Here is a 20,272-nt window from a genome sequence, read left to right as displayed (position 1 = left end):
ATGAGTATCACAGCACAGGCTCTGCTCCTGGGCTGTGTGGCTCCCCAGCAGACACAGGCCAGCTCCTGCAAACACCCACCACCCACTGTTGCTCTTTGTCTCCTAGAAGCAGCTTGTGCGAGTACTTCAAGGACAGCAGGAATATGAAGAAGCTCACGGACCCCCGTGAGTGTGTGATGGGAAGACTGGGTGGGAAAGGGCGGTGAAGGAGTCAATCATACGGCCCAGGGCGTGGCAGCCCCTGACCTTCGCTCGCTTCCCCTCCCCTCATAGACCTGCGGGTCCAGCTGCTGAAGCACACAAAACGTGACATTGTGCACACCCTCTGTGTGCTGCCCAAGACTCAGCATGACTTAAGCTCCTTCGTGGTGGACACGTGGTCCCAGACGGTGAGTGCCTGCTTCCTCCCTCGGGCGGGCCCAGGAAGCCACAGGTGGGTAGGAGGTGGAGGTGGTGACTGGGCACCTCGGCTCTTCCCTTTCAGGAAAGGATGCTCTGCTTCTCTGTCAACGGGGTGTTCAAGGAAGGTGAGTGTGTGTATACCCCCTTCCCAGATTCCCCACTGCTGCCTCCCCCTGGCCAGGCTCATTCCCAGAACCACCCAGCTTCCCTGACCCCTTCCGTCCCCTTCCCTTCCCTTCCCCTTCTCTTCCCTTCTCTTCCCTTCCCTTCCCTTCCCTACCTTTTCCCTCCTTTCCCCTTCCCTTCCCTTCCACTCCCCTCCCTTACCCCTCTCGTCACTTCCCTTCCCTTCCTTGCCCTTCCCTTCCCTTACCTGCCTTTCCCTTCCCTTCCCTTCCCTTCCCCTCCCTTCCTTTCCCCTCCCTTCCCTTCCCCTCCCTTCCCTCCTCTGCCCTTCCCTTCCCATCCCTTCATTTCCCTCCCCTCCCCCTCCCCTCCCCTCCCCTCCCTCCCCTTCCCCACTGTGTTCTCCAGCCCTCAGGCTTCCCACAGACAACCCAGGTCTGAGCTGTGTCCATGCCTGTCTGCCCTGCACACCCTGGGCGTTGGGGACACAGGCTGTGGAGTGTGGTGACTCTCATCCCAGATACTCACTCTGAGAACTTGGGCCGTTACTTAACCTCTCAGTTTCCTCATTTGCAAAATGGGGTAGTAGTATCCACCTCTTGGGCGGCTGTGAAAAACGCATCCCGTGAACCTTTGTAGTGGTTGTCAGGGGCCCTGTCACTGGGCGCAGACTGCTCCTATAGTTGCCATCCCCATTGCCGACACCCTGGCCTCCATGAACAACTGCCCTCTCAGCATGAGTGTCCAGTCACAGCCTGACTGGGGACCGCCGTGTGAGCGTGAACAGCACGTGCGGCTCTAAGGGGTACTGTTGTTTGTTTGCTGTTGAAGTGGAAGGAAGTTCTCAGGACTGTGTGCGTGCCTTCACTCGGACCTTCATCGCTACCCCTGCCGGCTATTCCAGGTGAGAGCCCTGTTGTGGGCAGGAATGCCCATCCCCAACTGGGCTCAGGGGCGTGGGAATGTGGTGGCGCAGACCTTAGGTTTACTCGGTATTGTGGAAAGCCAGCAGGGAGATCCCAGGAGCAGTCTAGCCTAGTGGTTAAGAAGAGCATGGGCTCTGGAATCGGCCTATGCGTTCTCTCCTTGACCCAACACTCACTCGCTGTGTGACCTTGGTCAAGTCACATGACCTCTCTGTGACTCAGTGTCTTCTTCCGAGAATGGGGATCAGAGTGTCCACCCCTTGGGCTGTTGTAAAGGGTAAATGCGAGATTGTTTGTGGGTTGGAGATAAACCTATGAATCGAGTGAAGGTGGTAGACAGTCTCTCCAAAGGTGGGCTCTGTGGGGAGGGGCAGAGGGACCAGCCAATGAACCTGGGGGACAGACACAGGAAGGGTAATGGAAGGAATCTGGTTGCTGAGTGCCAGTGGGAGCAGGTTTGTTGTTAGGGGTGTGGTGGTGTTCATCTGTCCAATTATCTGAGTGACCGTTTTTCCTCCAGTCTTTTCATCGTGAATGATGAGCTGTTTGTATGGGATGTAAACCCTAAAAAGACCCAGAGTGCAGTCTCCATCCCAGTACCCACACCCTCCACCAGCTCCATGCCCAGTTTCTACTGGGAGCAGCAGCAAATGGTACAAGCTTTCTCCACTCAGTCTGGGATGAACCTCCAGTGGTCTCAAAAGTGAGTATTGTGTGTGCATGAGGATAAGCAGGAGCTGGGAGAATAAGGGAATTAAAAAGGGAACACACAGACAATTTGGAAAAATAAGTATTTGGATATTTTGCTTCCAGAAAAAAAGGAAGCTCATGAAAAACGTATCCTAATTTTATGATGATATATGTGAAGCATTTTGAAAATAGTATTATGCTCAGATGACATGATCTTTTATATGGAAAATCCTAAGAAATTTGCTAAGAAAATGTAAGAATACATAAACAAGTTCAGCAGAATCTCAGGATATAAGATCAATACACAAAAATCAATTGTATTTCTATGCACTTAACAATGAAAAATCCTAAATTGAAATTAAGAAAACAATTTGATTTATCGTAGAATCAAAAGAATAAATACTTAGAAAGAAATGTAACTAAAGAAGTGAGAAACTTATACTTTAAAATCTTCAAAACATTGTTGGAATAACTTAAAACCTAAAAAAATGGAAGGACATTCTGTGTTTGTAGACTGGAAGACTTAATATTGTTAAGATGGTAATACTATTCAAAGTGGTCTACAGAGTCTACACCATATCTATCAAAATCCCAGTTGGCTCCTTTCCAGAAATTGATAAGGTGATCCTACAATTCACATGGAAATGCAATAGACTCAGAATAGTCAAAGCAATATTGAAAGAGAATAAAGCTGAGGACTCACAAGTCCTGATCTTCACAATTTCAAAACTTACTATAAAGGTACTATAATCAAGACTGCATGGCACTGACATTTGATAGGTCAATGCAATAGAACTGAGAGTCCAGAATGAAACACTGACATTTGTAGCCAATTAATTTTCAATAGGTGCCAAAATAATTAATGGAGAAAAAAATAGTCTTTTAAACAGGTGGTGCTGGGACACATGGGTATTAACATGCAAAAAAAAAGAATTTTGACCCCTATCACACACCATATACAAATATTGACTCAAAATGGATCAAAGACCTAATGTAGAATCTACAACTGTAAAAACTCTTACTGACTTATTTCACTTAGTATGATAACCTCTAGGTCCATCCATGTTGCTGCAGATGGCATTATTTCATTCTTTTTAATGGCTGAGTAATATTCCACTGTGTATATGTACCACACCTTCTTTATCCATTTCTCTGTCGATGGACATTTAGGTTGCTTCCATGTCTTGGCTATTGTAAATAGAGCTACAATGAACATTGGGGTGCATGTATCTTTTCGAATTATGGTTTTCTCTGGATATATGCTCAGGAGCGGGATTGCTGGATCATATGGTAGCTCTATTTTTAGTTTTTTAAGGAACCTCCATACTGTTCTCCATAGTGGCTGTATCAATTTACATTCCCACCAACAGTGTAGGAGGGTTCCCTTTTCTACACACCCTCTCCAGCATTTATTGTTTGTAGATTTTTTGATGATGGCCATTCTGACCTGTGTGAGGTGATACCTCATTGTAGTTTTGATTTACATTTCTCTAATAATTAGTTATGTTGAGCATCTTTTCATGTGCTTTTTGGCCATCTGTATGTCTTCTTTGGAGAAATGTCTATTTAGATCTTCTGCCCATTTTTTGATTGGGTAAGTGAAGTAAGACAGAGAAAGACAAATATCATATGATATCACTTATATGTGGAATATAATAAAAACGATACCAATGAACTTATTTACAAAACAGAAACAGACTCACAGTTCTCAAAATGAAACTTTATGGTTACCAAAGGGGAAATCTGGGGGGGAAGTGATAAATTAGGAGATTGGGATTAACATATACACACTGCTATATATAAAATAGATAACTAATAAGGACCTACTGTATAGCACAAGGAACTCTACTCAATATTCTGTAATAACCTATATGGGAAAAGAATTTGAAAAAGGATGGAGTCATATATAACTGATTCACTTTGTTGTTTACCTGAAACTAACACAACATTGTAAGTAAACTAAACTCCAATAAAATTTTAAAAAAACACTTAGACGAAAACAGAGGTGTATATCTTCATGACCTTGAATTAGGCAACGGTTTCTTGTATATGACACCAAAAGCACAAGCAACCAAAGAAACAAATAAATTGCACTTCATCAAAAGTAAAAACTTCTGTACATCAAAGGACACTATCAAGAAGGTGAAAATAAAACCCACGAAATGGGAGAAAATATTTGCAAATCTCGTATCTGATAAGATCTACTATCTAGAATATTGAAGGATTTTACAACTCAACAACCAAAAGATAAATATCCAATTTAAAAATGGGGAAAGGATTTGAATAGATATTTCTCTAAAGATTGTATACAAGTGACCAACAAGCACATGAAAACGTGCTCAACATCATTAATCATTAGGAAAATACAAATCAAAACAACCACTTCACATACGCTAAGATGGCTTTAATCAATTAAACAAAAGATAAGCATAGGTGAGGATGTGGAGAAATTAGAACTCTCATATATTACAGGTATCAAGGTTCAGTGGAGCACTCGCTTTGGGAAAAAATTTGGCAGTTCCTCAAAATGTTAAACACGGAGTTACCAAATGACCCAGTAATCCCACTCCCAAGTATCTACCAGGAGAAATGAAAACATATGTTCACTCTAAAACTTGTTCAGGAACGTTCATAGCAGCATTATTGATAATAGCCGAAAAGTGGAAACAACCCAAATATCCTTTAGCTGATGCATGGATGAATAAATCTGGTATGTCCATATAGTAGAATATTATTCACTCATAAAAAAGTACAGTTCTGGGGCTTCCCTGGTGGCACAGTGGTTGAGAATCTGCCTGCCAATGCAGGGGACACGGGTTCGAGCCCTGGTCTGGGAAGATCCCACATGCCACGGAACAGCTGGGCCCGTGAGCCACAATTACTGAGCCTGCGCGTCTAGAGCCTGTGCTCTGCAACAAGAGAGGCCCGCGCACCGCGATGAAGAGTGGCCCCCGCTTGCCACAACTAGAGAAAGCCCTTGCACAGAAACGAAGACCCAACACAGCCATAAATAAATTAATTAATTAATTAATTTAAAAAAATAAACTAGCTGTTTATCCTCAAAAAAAAAAAAGTACAGTTCTGATATATGTCATGACATGATCAACCTTGAAAACATTATGCTAAGTGAAAAGCCAGTCACAAAAGTTGAATATAGTATGAAATGTCCAGAATCGGCAAATCCACAGGGGCCAAAAGCAGATTAGTGGTTGCCAGGTTCTGGGGGAAGGGGAGAAATAGGGAGTGATCACTAATGGTTAAGGAGTTTTTTTTCGAGGTGATAAAATTATTTTGGAATTAGATAGTTGTACAATCTTGTGGATATCCTAAAAAGCACTGACTTGTATTCTTTAAAATAGTGTGTGCATTATATCTCAAAAAAAGATGGCTGGAAACTTGTACTTAAAAATTTTTCACTTAATGGCCATCATCAAAAAATCTACAGACAATAAATGCTGGAGAGGGTGTGGAGAAAAGGGAACCCTCCTGCACTGTTGGTGGGAATGTAAATTGATACAGCCACTATGGAGAACAGTATGGAGGTTCCTTAAAAAACTAAAAATAGAACTACCATACAACCCAGCAATCCCACTACTGGGCATATACCCTGAGAAAACCATAATTCAAAAAGAGTCATGTACCAAAATGTTCATTGCAGCTCTATTTACAATAGCCAGGACATGGAAGCAACCTAAGTGTCCCATCGACAGATGAATGGATAAAGAAGATGTGGCACATATATACAATGGAATATTACTCAGCCATAAAAATGAATGAAACTGAGTTATTTGTAGTGAGGTGGATGGACCTAGAGTCTGTCATACAGATGTGAAGTAAGTCAGAAAGAGAAAAACAAATACCGTATGCTAACACATATATATGGAATCAAAAAAAAAAAAGGTCACGAAGAACCTAGGGGCAAGACGGGAATAAAGATGAAGACCTACTAGAGAATGGACTTGAGGACACGGGGAGGGGAAAGGGTAAGCTGGGACAAAGTGAGAGAGTGGCATGGACATATATACACTACTAAATGTAAAATCGATAGCTATTGGGAAGCAGCCGCATAGCACAGGGAGATCAGCTTGGTGCTTTGTGACCACCTAGAGGGGTGAGATAGGGAGGGTGGGAGGGAGGGAGACGCAAGAGGGAAGAGATATGGGGATATATGTATATGTATAACTGATTCACTTTGTTAGAAAGCAGAGACTAACACACCATTGTAAAGCAATTATACTCCAATAAAGATGTTAAAAAAAAAAAAGACCAGTATGGAATCTAAAAGAAAAAAAATGGTTCTGATGAACCTACGGGTAGGACAGGAATAAAGATGCAGACATAGAATGGACTTGAGGACACAGGGAGGGGGAAGGGAAAACTAAACAAAAACAAAAACAAAAGCAAAAAAATTTTTCACTTGTTATTTTCTTGAACATCTTCCTTGATCAGTGTATATTAAGTTCCCTTGTTCTTTTGCACAGCTCTACTTTTCTGTTTTGAATTCTAGTGGGCATGAATGCTAGTGATAGATGGTTTGGTTTTCACTGGGTCTTTCTTCGTCATTACACATAGTGTTCATACTGGTACATGTGTCCCAGCAAGAAAGTGGCATAGATTTAGCGGTGGCATTGCATGGTCAGTGTGACTGTACTGTGGTACTAATGGAGATCACCTGTTGTTCTCCCACTGCAGGTGCCTTCAGGACAACAAATAAAACTACACCAGAGCTGGTCAGGTCTTCAGTATGCTCAAGGTGAGGTCTGGGAATCAAGTGGGGGTAAAGATGAATGTTTCTGGGCCTTCAGGGAGGCCAAGAAGGTGGAGGCCAGTGGCCTAAGAATGGAACATGGGGAGCTGGCTCTTCTGACATCCTGACTCCTTCTCTCCAGACCAAAGGCAAGATCCCAGAGGAGGCCTTCAAAGAAATCCCCTAAAAGGAGCGCTTGGATGCCGTCTTTGTCTTCATCATATCATCATTGTTTCTCTTTTCTCCAGCCTCAGGCCATGCCCATGAACAGGGTTGGAGACCTGGCCGACAAAGAAGCCAAAGTTACCTTGTAGGCCAGGTAACATAGCCACCTGAAGGGTCAGTTGTTTCTGTATTTTCCCCACTCACGACTGCTGTTTGTTTTCATAATAAAGAGTGATGTTGCATGTTGTATGTTGTGTGTTCTGCATTGCTGTTCCCTGCCCCAATCATGAGCCAGTGGGTCCATGCCCGAAAGGCCTTGGTTGCCTTCCTGCCTGACCCCCATTGACCCTGGCAATCCCTAGCAGATATATCAGGCTTGACTCCATAGGTAGTTTGTCAGTAAATTCTGATGAGAGGGGACATGATATGCTTCCAGGAATTGGTTTTTGGAGGCAGTGTGACTCAGTCAGATGCTCTACCTGGAGACTCTCAGAAACAGGCATATGACCCGGAACAACAGAGGCTTTGCAAGGGATGCCGACTGGCTAGTGGAGGGCTTTGGAAGGAAGGAAGGAAGATGAGGATGTACATGTTTTACTTCTTGTCCATAATGATTTCCAAAGACCATACCGTGAACAATTTCAAGATTTGCATACAGGTGAATGAGAAACAGGCCTTTTCACACCTCTCACCATGCTTCCATAGGGATTCTCATCCATCCACTGTACTGCCCCCTCTCCCTTTCTGAAGGTGCACTGTGGGAGGGATCTCACCTCAGTACCTTAGAGTAGGGGAGAGTCAGCCTGTCTGCCCATGCATTTCTCATGTGCTTGAGAGGGTTGAGGCATTTCATTTCACTTCCAAACAAACAACAATAACATGGAATCTCACATTATGGTCAGGTCTGTGTGACCTTTCTCATCGATGCAATTAGCAGTACAGAATTGCAGGCAAGAGTTGAAAGGGACACTTGCACAACTTATTTTCTGTACTTCTGTAATTTTTGCACTTTAGACAACAAGCAGGCATAATTTTTGAAATTAAAATAATAGCAGTACCAAATTTCAAGTTACAATCGTATAATTGAAGACATAGGTGAGGTACCACCAGTTTACAAATTATGCCTCCATTTTTGGGTCTTGCATAAGTTATTTCCTCCCACTTGCCACTTTTCAGTTCTTTATGTCATTTACATGAAGGATCCATATATTGGCTTGTGAATGTCTTTAAAAATATGAACTAAGGAGATGATTGCCATTACATAAGGAATAATTCCATGTTATTCCATGTAGTGCCTCAATGATCAGAGACAATCTTGGCATTCTCACCTAAAGAACTGAACAGAGATCACAGTGTATACCTCTCAGATGCACTGTGAAGAATAGAGGTAGACTCTCATGTAAACCAACAATTGCATTGTCTGGCTCAACTCAGGCTCTCTGAGCTGTTTGAGTTCCCTCGTGGACAGGGAAAATGGAACTCATCATATGGCCCCTCTACTTCCTCTCTCTACATCATCAGGCTTCCACATCCTTCGCCTCCTTCCCTAGCCAGCTCAGATGCTGCCTTGGTCTTCCATTCACTTGTTCTCCTGCCAATTCCTTGCTTTCAATTCCCTTGCTCTCATGATCCTAGGCAAATGCTAACCCTGCAGCCTGCCTCTCTCTCTGTCTCTGTCTCTGTCTCTGTCTCTCTTTTTAATCTCCAACTAACTTGTGTGCCTTCCCTCAGAATTGCTCTGGCTCCTGTGTGGTACTCTCCACTCCCAACACTTTTTCCCAGAACTTTTGTCTGAACTGATGCCCTTACCCCTGGGATCCCTGCTTGTACCCTCCCACCCCCAGCCATACTACTGCTTATCTTCCAAAATATGTATTCCATTTATCCTATTTACCTGCTCATAAGGTTTTAATGGTATCATTCCCTGAATGATCACAGGATTTCCCTCCAGGCACTACTCCTTATGATCCTACCACCCTGTAACCCCTGTGCTGGAGAAAGCCAGTGTTTGGATGTGAACACTTCATTCCCTCAGTGGCCATATCGAAGGGAAGAAACCTCAGACCCATATCATGCAAGATTAGACATTGTACCTCGCCCACACCAAAATAATATAAAGAAGGAAGAATTGGTGTTCAGGTGTTCTTAGCACCCTAACATGCATCAAAGAAAGGTGGTGAAGTACTGGTAGGAGGGCGCAATTCCTAGGGGTTGAGGATGGCGAGTGTCTGTGTCAGGGCCTGAAATTCTGCAGCTGTAACAGGATCCCAGGTGTGATGGTTAATTTTATGTGTCAAATTGTCTAGACTGTGGTACCCAGATATTTGGTCAAACACTATTATGGATATTTCTGTGAAGGCATTTTGGGGATGAGATTAATATTTGAATCAATAGACTCTGAGTAAAGTAAATGACTCTCTATAATATAGGTGGGTCTCATCCAATTGGTTGAAGGCTTGAATAGAAAAATGACTGACCTCCCCGGAGAGAGAGGGAATTCTGCCAGCAGACTGCCTTCAGACTCTAACTGCAGCTCTTCCCTAGGTCTCCAGCCTGCCAGCCTACCCTGCAGATTTTGGACTGGCCAGGTTCCACAGTTGCATGAGCCAATTCCTTTTTAAAAAAATGAACAACTAGATGCCAACAAATTGGACAACCTACAAGAAATGGGAAAATTCTTAGAAACAACCTACCAAGATTGAATCAAGAAGAAATAGAAAATCTGAACAGACTAATTACTAGTAAAGGGATTGAATTAGTAATAAAAAATCTCCCAATGAAGAAAAGCCCAGGACTAGATGTCTTCACTGGTAAATTTCACCAAACATTTAAAGAATTAATGCCAATCCTTCTCAAACTCTTCCAAACAATTGAAGAGGAGGGAACATTCCGAAACCATTTTATGAAGCCAGCATTATTACCCTGATACCCAAACCAGAAAAGGACACTACAAGAAAAGAAAACTACAGGCCAGTATCCCTGATGAATATAGATGCAAAAACTCTCAACAAAACACTAACAAACTGAATTCAGCAACATATTTAAAGGATCATTCTTGTCTTTTTGACAATAGTCATTCTGACTATTCTGTGACGTATCTCATTGTGGTTTGGATTTGCATTTCCCTGATGACTAGTGATGTTGAGCATCTTTTCACGTGCCTGTTGGTGAAGCTGTGGAGAAAAGAGAGCCCTCATTCACTGTTAGTGGGGATGCAAATTAGTGCAGCCACTATGGGAGAAGTATGGAGGTACCTAAAAATATTAAAAATAGAACTTCCGTATGATTCAGCAATTCCACTACTGGGCATTTATCCAAAGAAAATGAAAACACTAATTCAAAAAGATATATGCACCTCAATGTTCATAGCAGCATTATTTTACAATAGCCAAGATATGGGAGCAACCTAAGTGCCCATCGACAGACAAATGAATAAAAACAACGTGGTGTGTGTGTGTGTGTGTGTGTGTGTGTGTATACTATAGAATATTACTCAGCAATAAAAAAGAATGAAATCTTGCCATCTGTGACAACATGGATGAATGTGGAGGGTATTATGCCTAGTGAAATAAGTCAGAAGAAGAAAGACAAATACTGTATGTTTTCACTTATATGTGGAATCTAAAAAATAGAACAAATGAATACATATAAAACAGAAGCAGACTCACAGATATGAAGAACAAACAGGTGGTTGCCAGAGGGGAGAGGGGTGGGGGGAGGGCCAAAGTAGGTGAAGGGGTTTAAAAGGTACAAACTACCAATTATAAAATAAATAAGTTACAGGGATGTAATGTACAGCACAGAGAATATAGTCAATATTTTATAATAATTTTGTATGGTGTGTAATCTATAAAAATATTGAATATGTTTTACACCTGAAAGTAATATAATATTGTAAGTCAACTATACTTCAATGAAACATTCAAATAAAAATAAAGGATCAGGGGCTTTTCTGGTGGCGCAGTGGTTGAGAATCCGCCTGCCAATGCAGGGGACACGGTTCGAGCCCTGGTCCGGGAAGATCCCACATGCCGTGGCTAAGCCCATGAGCCACAACTACTGAGCCTGTGTGCTCTAGAGCCCACGAGCCACAACTACTGAAGCCCACGTGCCTAGAGCTCGTGCTCCGCAACAAGAGAAGCCACAACAATGAGAAGTCCACGCACCACAATGAAGACCCAATGCAGCCAAAAATAAATAAATTTATTAAAAAAATAAATAAATAAAATAAAAAAATAAAGGATCAGTCACCATGATCAAGTGTGATTTATCCCTGAGATACAAGCATGATTCAATATATACAAATCAATAAATGTGATTCATCACATTAACAGAATGAAAGAAAAAATCATACGATAATCTCAATGGACACAGAAAAAACATTTGACAAAATTCAACATCCATTCATTATTAAAAACTCTTAACAAATTAGGTATAGAAGGAATGTACCTCAACATAATAAAGGCCATATATGACAAGCCCACAGGTAACATCATACTCAATGATGAAAGGCTGAGAGCTTTTTCTCAAAAATCAGGAATAATACAAGGGTGCCCACTCTCACCACTTCTATTCAACAGAGTACTGGAAGTCCTAGCCAGAGCAATTAGGTGTTAAAAAGAAATAAAATGCATCAGAATTAGAATGGAAAAAGTAAAATTGTCTCTATTTGCAGATGACAGTATACAGAGAAAATCCTAAAGACTGACAAAAAACCTGTTAGATCTAATCAATGAATTTAGTAAAGTGGCAGGGTACAAAATTAACATACAAAAATCATTAGCATTTCTAATGCAAATCAAAACAACAATGAGGTATCACCTCACACCAGTCAGAATGGCCATCATCAAAAAATCTAGAAACAATAAATGCTGGAGAAGTTGTGGAGAAAAGGGAACCTTCCTGCACTGTAGGTGGGAAGGTAAAATGATACAGCCACTATGGAGAACAGTATGGAGGTTCCTTAAAAAATGAAATATAGAACTACCATATGACCCAGGAATCCCACTACTGGTCATATACCCTGAGAAAACCATAATTCAAAAAGGGTCATGTACCACAGTGTTCATTGCAGCAGTAATTACAATAGCCAGGGCATGGAAGCAACCTAAATGTCCATCAACAAATGAATGGATAAAGAAGATGTGGCACATATGTACAATGGAATATTACTCAGCCATAAAAAGGAACGAAACTGAGTTATTTGTAGTGAGGTAGATGGACCTAGAGTCTGTCATACAGAGTGAAGTAAGTCAGAAAGAGAAAAACAAATACCGTATGCTAATGCATATATATGGAATCTAAAAAAATGGTACTGATGAACTTAGCGGCAGGGTAGGAATAAAGACGCAGATGTAGAGAACGGACTTGAGGACACAGGGAGGGAAGGGGAAGCTGGGACAAAGTGAGAGAGTAGCATTGACATATATACACTACCAAATATAAAATGGATGGCTAGTGGGAAGCTGATGCATAGCACAGGGAGATCAACTTGGTGCTTTGTGACTACCTAGAGGGCTGGAATAGGGAAGGTGGGGAGGGAGGCTCAAGAGGGAGGGGATATGGGGATATATGTATACATATAGCTGATTCACTTTGTTTTACAGCAGGAACTAACACAACATTGTAAAGCAATTCTACTCCAATAAAGATGTGAAAAAAATCTTTAGCATTTCTGTACACAACAGCAAATTATCTGAAAAAGAAAATAATCCATTTACATTAGCACCAAAAACAATAAAGTACTTAGGAATAAATTTAATAAAGGAGGTGAAATATATCCCTACACTGAAAACTACAAAACATTGACGAAAGAAATCGAAGAAGGCACAAATAATTGGAAAAGTCTCTTATGTTCATGGATTGGAAGAATTAATATTGTTAAAATGTCCACACTACATGAAGCTTTCTATAGATTCAATGCACCTATCAAACTTCTAATGGCGTTTTTTACAGAAGTACAAAAAATAATCCTAAAATTTATATGGAAACACAAAAGACCCTGAATGAATAACCAAAATAATCCTGAGAGAGAAGAATAAAGCAGGGGTATCACCCTTCCTGATTTTAACCTATATTATAAAGCTATAATAATCAAAACTGTATGGTACTGGCATAAAAACAAACACAAAACCGATGGAACAAAATGGAGAGGCCAGAAATAAACCCAAGCATATATGGTTAACTAATATTTGACAGGGGAACCAGGAATACTCAATGAAAAATAATCTCTTCAATAAATGGTGCTGGGGCTTCCCTGGTGGCGCAGTGGTTGAGAATCTGCCTGCCAATGCAGGGGACACGGGTTCGAGCCCTGGTCTGGGAGGATCCCACATGCCGCAGAGCAACTGGGCCCGTGAGCCACAACTACTGAGCCTGCGTGTCTGGAGCCTGTGCTCCACAACAAGAGAGGCCGTGATAGTGAGAGGCCTGCGCACGGCGCTGAAGAGTGGCCCCCGCCTGCCACAACTAGAGAAAGCCCTCGCACAGAAACGAAGACCCAACATAGCCATAAATAAATTAATTAATTAATTAATTTAAAAAAATAAATAAATAAATAAATGGTGCTGGATTGGATATACACACGTAAAAGAATAAAACTAGATCCTTATCTTACACCACTAATAAAAATTAGCTAGAATGGATTAAAGGCTTAAATGTAAGACCTAAACCATAAAATTCCTAGAAGAAAACTTAGGGAAAAACCTCCTTGACATGAGTCTTGGGAATGATATTTTGGATATGACAACTAAAGAACAAGCAACAATATAAAAAATAAACAAGTCAGACTACACCAGACTAAAAAGCTTCTGCACAGCAAAAGAAATTATCAACAAAATGAAAAGGCAACCTATGGAATGGGAGAAATTTTTGCAAATCATATATGTAATAAGGGGTTAATATCCAAAATATATAAAGAACTCATACAACTCAACAACAGAAACAATCCAGTTAAAAATGGGCAAAGGACCTGATTAGATATTTTTCCAAAGAGGTCATACAGATGGCCAAGAGGTACGTGAAAATGTATTCAACATCACTAATCATTGGGGAAATGCAAATCAAAACCTCAATGAGATATCACATCATGCCTGTTAGAACGGCTATCATCAAAAAGACGAGATAATAAATGCTGGTGAGGATGTGGAGAAAAGGGAACACTTGTGCACTGTTAGTGGGGTTGTAAATTGACACAGCCACTGTGGAAAATAGTATGGAGGTTCCTCAAGAAATTAAAAATAAAACTACCATGTGACCTAGTAATTCCAATTCTGGGAATATATCCATAGGAGCAAAAATCACTATGTCAAAGAGATATCTGCATCTCCATATTCATTGCAGCATTATTTACAATAGCAAGTCGTGGAAACAACCTAAGTGTCCATCAACAGATGAATGAGAAAAGAAAATGTGTATATATACATATACAGTGGAATAATATTCAGCCTTAAAAAAAGAAGGAAACCCTGCCATTTGCTATAACATGGATAGACCTTGAGGGCATTATGCTAAGTGAAATAAGTCAGACAGAGAAAGAAAAATAAGTATGATCTCATTTACATGTGAAATCTAAGAAAACTCATAGAAAAAGAGACCAGATTTGTGGTTACCAGACATGAGGTTTGAGGGTGGGGAGATTGGATGAAGGTGGTCAAAAGGTACAAACTTCCAGTTATAAGATTAATAAATACTGGGGATATCATGTAAAACATGATGACTATATTTAAAACTGCTGTATAGTATATTGGAAAGTTGCGAAGAGAGTAGATTCTAAAAGTTCTCATCACAAGGAAAACAACCCTTTTTTCTTTTTTTAATATCTGTAGGAGAGGATGGATTTTAAAGAAACTTACTGTGGTGATCATTTCACAATATATGTAAGTGGAATCATTATGCTGTACACCTTAAATTTATACAGTGCTGTATGTCACGTTTCAATAAAACTGAAAGATAAGAAAATACACACACAGACACACACACACACACATGTTATTGGCTCTGTTTCTCTGGAGAACCCTGACTAATACAACACGCAGTGCTGAAGCTGCTATTCCATGGGTCATACTTTGAGTAGCAAGGAACTAGAGAATATCTGGCATGTGGGCAGACAGCCTCATCTATAATAATGCTCATTTCAGCACTGATTGTGAGAGCAAAACTGTAAGAAAGAACAAAATATCCATCAACAGTGGTCCAAAAAAATACATTGTGGTTCATTCTTACAGTGAAATATTATATAATAGTAAAAATGAATGCCCTAGACATATAGGATTTAGGCCATATATACATCTGAAACCTGTATGTTAAAATCAAGTTATCAAATGGAAGATAAGGGCACTTACAGTATGAAATAAATATATATATATATATATGTACATACATATATATATGTTCATCTGAGGGGGAAGGAAGGATGGTGCAATAAGGAGATGGACTCAAAGCATTTGTCAGGTTTATTGCTTATAACCCGCACATTAGGGTACGCGTGTCCTTTTTATAGCTCTTTATACAGTTTTGTAATTTGATATATTTGATAAGTAACAAATCTTTTAGGGGCTGAAAGTTTTTTTCATCGTAAATGTAATGGACATTCATTTTACCAAATGATTGAAATACAGTTCACTACGGAGATGAAAACATCAATACTCAGCAAACCCACCATCACTGGAAAAAAAAACATTTTACTGAGTTCTGTTCCCTTAGTTTTAATTTGCTTGCATATATGCAAATATATTGTATATACATTACATTGACATTTCATAGAACTGTGATGCCGTATATACAGTTTTTATGTTATTACTGTCTTGTTGATTTTGTAATTACTATTAAATCACTTGGTATGGGGAAACAATTTAACTTTGATTTTTTAAAAAGACTTTATTATTTTAGAGCAGTTTCAGGTTCATAGCAAAATTGAGTGGAAGATGCAGAGATTTCTCTGCTCCCACACATGCATAGCCTCCCCTATTATCAACATCTGCACCAGAGTTGTACATTTGTTACGGTTAATGAACCTACACTGACACATCATAGTCACCCAAAGTCCATAGTTTACTTTAGGGTTCACTCTTGGTGTTGTACATTCTATGAGTTTGGACAAATGTATAATGGCATGCATGCATCACTTTAACTTTGATTTTTATTGAACATTTATAGTTGTACATATCCAATTTCTTGAGCCACGCATCTTAATCCACACCCTTGGAAATGACACACCCATTTCATATTAAATAACGTATATATCTGGTCCTGCTCATGAGCCATGAGCTTTAAAGCCATGAGCTTTCTACAGTTTTTTTTAAAGATTTTATTTATTATTTATTTATTTTATTTATTATTTTTGGCTGCGTTGGATTTTTTTTAACATCTTTATTGGAGTATAATTGCTTTACAATGGTGTGTTAGTTTCTGCTTTATAACAAAGTGAATCTGTTATACATATACATATGTTCCCATATCTCTTCCTTCTTGCATCTCCCTCCCTCCCACCCTCCCCATCCCACCCCTCCAGGTGGTCACAAAGCACCGAGCTGATCTCCCTATGCTATGCGATTGCTTCCCACTAGCTATCTATTTTACATTTGGTAGTGTATATATGTCCATGCCACTCTCTAACTTTGTCCCAGCTTACCCTTCCCCCTCCCCATATTCTCAAGTCCATTCTCTAGTAGGTCTGTGTCTTTATTTCCGTCTTGCCACTAGGTTCTTCGTGACCTTTTTTTTTTTTTTCACTTAGATTCCATATATATGTGTTAGCATACTGTACTTGTTTTTCTCTTTCTGACTTACTTCACTCTGTGTGACAGACTCTAATTCCATCCACTTCATTACAAACAACTCAATTTCGTTTCTTTTTATGGCTGAGTAATATTCCATTGTATATATGTGCCATATCTTCTTTATCCATTCATCCAATGATGGACACTTAGGTTGCTTCCATGTCCTGGCTATTGTAAATAGAGCTGCAATGAACATTTTGGTACATGACTCTTTTTGAATTATGGTTTTCTCAGGGTATATGCCCAGTAGTGGGATTGCTGGGTCATATGGTAGTTCTATTTGTAGTTTTTTAAGGAACCTCCATACTGTTCTCCATAGTGGCTGTATCAATTTACATTCCCAACAACAGTGCAAGAGTGTTCCCTTTCCTCCACACCCTCTCCAGCATTTATTATTTCTAGATTTTTTTGATGATGGCCATTCTGACAGGGGTGAGATGATATCTCATTGTAGTTTTGATTTGCAATTCTCTAATGATTAATGATGTTGAGCATTCTTTCATGTATTTGTTGGCAATCTGTATATCTTCTTTGAAGAAATGTCTATTTAGGTCTTCTGCCCATTTTTGGATTGGGTTGTTTGTTTGTTTTTTTGTTATTGAGCTGCATGAGCTGCTTGAAAATTTTGGAGATTAATCCTTTGCCAGTTGCTTCATTTGCAAATATTATCTCCCATTCTGAGGGTTGTCTTTTGGTCTTGTTTATGGTTTCCTTTGCTGTGCAAAAGCTTTTAAGTTTCATTAGGTCCCATTTGTTTATTTTTGTTTTTATTTCCATTTCTCTAGGAGGTGGGTAAAAAAGGATCTTGCTGTGATTTATGTCATAGAGTGTTCTGCCTATGTTTTCCTCTAAGAGTTTGATAGTGTCTGGCCTTACATTTAAGTCTTTAATCCATTTTGAGGGTTTTTTTGTGTATGGTGTTAGGGAGTGTTCTAATTTCTTACTTTAACATGTATCTGCCCAGTTTTCCCAGCACCACTTATTGAAGAGGCTGTCTTTTCTCCACTGTATATGCTTGCCTCCTTTATCAAAGATAAGGTGACCATATGTGCATGGGTTTATCTCTGGGCTTTCTATCCTGTTCCATTGATCTATGTTTCTGTTTTTGTGCCAGTACCATACTGTCTTGATTACTGTAGCTTTGTAGTATAGTCTGAACTCAGGGAGCCTGATACCTCCAGCTCCATTTTTCATTCTCAAGATTGCTTTGGCTATTCGGGGTCTTTTGTGTTTCCATACAAATTGTGAAATTTTTTGTTCTAGTTCTCTGAAAAATGCCGGTGGTAGTTTGATAGGGATTGCATTGAATCTGTAAATTGCTTTGGGTAGTAGAGTCATTTTCACAATGTTGATTCTTCCAATCCAAGAACATGGTATATCTCTCCATCTATTTGTATCATCTTTAATTTCTTTCATCAGTGTCTTATAGTTTTCTGCATACAGGTCTTTTGTCTCCTTAGGTAGGTTTATTCCTAGATATTTTATTCTTTTTGTTGCAATGGTAAACGGGAGTGTTTTCTTAATTTCACTTTCAGATTTTTCGTCATTAGTGTATAGAAATGCAAGAGATTTCTGTGCATTAATTTTGTATCCTGCTACTTTACCAAATTCATTGATTAGCTCTAGAAGTTTTCTGGTAGCATCTTTAGGATTCTGTATATATAGTACCATATCATCTGCAAACAGTGACAGCTTTACATCTTCTTTTCCGATTTGGATTCCTTTTATTTCTTTTTCTTCTCTGACTGCTGTGGCTAAAACTTCCAAAACTATGTTGATTAATAGTGGTGATAGTGGGCAACCTTGTCTTTTCCTGATCATAGTGGAAATGGTTTCAGTTTTTCACCATTGAGGATGATGTTGGCTGTGGTTTTGTCATATATGGCCTTTATTATGTTGAGGAAAGTTCCCTCTATGCCTACTTTCTGCAGGGCTTTTATCATAAATGGGTGTTGAATTTTGTCGAAAGTTTTCTCTGCATCTATTGAGATGATCATATGGTTTTTCTCCTTCAATTTGTTAATATGGTGTATCCCGTTGATTGATTTGTGTATATTGAAGAATTCTTGCATTCCTGAAATAAACCCCACTTGATCATGATGTATGATCCTTTTAATGTGCTGTTGGATTCTGTTTCCTACTATATTGTTGAGGATTTTTGCATCTATGTTCATCAGTGATACTGGCCTGTAGTTTTCTTTCTTTGTGACATCTTTGTCTGGTTTTGGTATCAGGGTGATGGTGGCTGTGTAGAATCAGTTGGGGAGTGTTCCTCCCTCTGCAATATTTTGGAAGAGTTTGAGAAGGATAGGTGTTAGCTCTTCTCTAAATGTTTGATAGAATTCGCCTGTGAAGCCATCTGGTCCTGGCCTTTTGTTTGTTGGAAGATTTTTAATCACAGTTTCAATTTCAGTGCTTGTGATTGGTCTGTTCATATTTTCTATTTCTTCCTGGTTCAGTCTCCGAAGGTTGTGCATTTCCAAGAATGTGTCCATTTCCTCCAGGTTGTCCATTTTATTGACAGAGAGTTGTTTGTAGTAATCTCTCATGATCGTTTTTGTATTTCTGCGTGTCAGTTGTTACTTCTCCTTTTTCATTTCTAATTCTATTGATTTGAGTCTTCTCCTTTTTTATCTTGATGAGTCTGACTAATGGTTTATCAATTTTGTTTATCTTCTCAAAGAACCAGCTTTTAGTTTTACTGATCTTTGCTATCATTTTCTTCCTTTCTTTTTTATTTATTTCTGATCTGATCTTTATGATTTCTTTCCTTCTGCTAACTTTGGGGTTTTTTTGTTCTTCTTTCTCTAATTGCTTTAGGTGCAAGGTTAGGTTGTTTATTTGAGATGTTTCCCGTTTCTTAAAGTAGGATTTTATTGCTATAAACTTCCCTCTTAGAACTGCTTTTGCTGCATCCCATAGGTTTTGGGTCGTCGTGTCTCCATTGTCATTTGTTTCTAGGTATTTTTTTATTTCCCCTTTGATTTCTTCAGTGATCTCTTGGTTATTAAGTAGTGTATTGTTTAGCCTCCATGTGTTTGCATTTTTTACAGATCTTTTCCTGTAATTGATATCTAGTCTCATAGCATTGTGGTCGGAAAAGATACTTGATATGATTTCAATTTTCTTAAATTTACCAATGCTTGATTTGTGACCCACGATATGATCTATCCTGGAGAATGTTCCGTGTGCACTTGAGAAAAATGTGTATTCTGTTGTTTTTGGGTGGAATGTCCTATAAATATCAATTAAGTCCATCTTGTTTAATGTATCATTTAAAGCTTGTGTTTCTTTATTTATATTCATTTTGGATGATCTGTCCATTGGTGAAAGTGGGGTGTTAAAGTCCCCTATTATGACTGTGTTCCTGTCGATTTCCCCTTTTATGGCTGTTAGTATTTGCCTTATGTAGTGAGGTGCTCCTATGTTGGGTGCAC

The sequence above is a fragment of the Balaenoptera musculus genome, chromosome X (assembly GCF_009873245.2).
Source record: "Balaenoptera musculus isolate JJ_BM4_2016_0621 chromosome X, mBalMus1.pri.v3, whole genome shotgun sequence".
NCBI lineage: Eukaryota > Metazoa > Chordata > Mammalia > Artiodactyla > Balaenopteridae > Balaenoptera > Balaenoptera musculus.
The sequence above is the reverse complement of the archived record's forward strand: the minus strand, read 5'-3'. Positions refer to the sequence as shown.